The sequence below is a fragment of the Micropterus salmoides genome, unplaced genomic scaffold (genome assembly GCF_014851395.1).
Source record: "Micropterus salmoides isolate LMB-PRFRI ecotype aquatic unplaced genomic scaffold, ASM1485139v1 Ms_hic_scaffold_696, whole genome shotgun sequence".
Classification (NCBI taxonomy): Eukaryota; Metazoa; Chordata; class Actinopteri; order Centrarchiformes; family Centrarchidae; genus Micropterus; species Micropterus salmoides.
The window spans coordinates 70,001-71,143 of NW_024044455.1; positions in this window are offsets into that span (position 1 = coordinate 70,001).

The window sequence follows — 1,143 nt, forward strand, 5'->3', positions numbered from 1 at the left end:
AAAATCATTAAAAAATGACAAAGTCCACACCTCCAGGCGAGTGAAATTTGACAAAGTTTTTTTACCAGTAAACCCTGCCCAAAGCCCTAGAGGTCTAGGGCTTTGGCCATTTGCAGGGTTTTCCCGTTTCAAGGAGTTTACCCCTGTTTCACAAGCTACCATCGGCATGATTTCAGAAACCCAGTTTTTGAGAGGAAAAAGGTGCCGATCGAAAATTCTTCTAAGTCCACACCTCCAGGGTGTTTTAGAGGGAACTTCCCCGCGATTGAGGTGCCCCGGCTGGGCAGAGTGCAGAGGCTCGCACCTCGCAGAGAAATCTGTTTTAAAAATAAAAAAAATGACAAAGTCCACACCTCCAGGCTGAGGGTGATGCGCTCCGAGGGAGGACGAAAATGAGCTCTCATCTGTGGGTGCGGGTCCCGCGGGGGTCCCGCTGGAGCTCCGCACCTCCATCGGGGTACCAGGGGCGCGGAGAAAAATCATTAAAAAATGACAAAGTCCACACCTCCAGGCGGGGGGGTGATGCGCTCGAGGGAGGCCGAAAATGAGCTCTCATCTGTGGGCGGGGTCCCGCGGGGGTCCCGCCGGAGCTCCGCACCTCCATCGGGGTACCAGGGGCGCGGAGAAAAATCATTAAAAAATGACAAAGTCCACACCTCCAGGCGAGTGAAATTTTGACAAAGTTTTTTTTACCAGTAAACCCGCCCAAAGCCCTAGAGGTCTAGGGCTTTGGCCATTTTGCAGGGTTTTCCCGTTTCAAGGAGTTTACCCCTGTTTCAAGCTACCATCGGCATGATTCAGAAACCCAGTTTTTGGAGGAAAAGGTGCGATCGAAAATCTTCTAAGTCCACACCTCCAGGGTTGTTTTAGAGGGAACTTCCCCGCGATTGAGGGCCCGGCTGGGCAGAGTGCAGAGGCTCGCACCTCGCAGAGAAAATCTTTTAAAAATAAAAAAAATGACAAAGTCCACACCTCCAGGCTGAGGGTGATGCGCTCCGAGGGAGGACGAAAAGAGCTCTCATCTGTGGGTGCGGGTCCCGCGGGGGTCCGCTGGAGCTCCGCACCTCCATGGGTACAGGGCGCGAGAGAAAATCATAAAAAATGACAAAGTCCACACCTCAGGGGGGGGTGATGCGCTCCGAG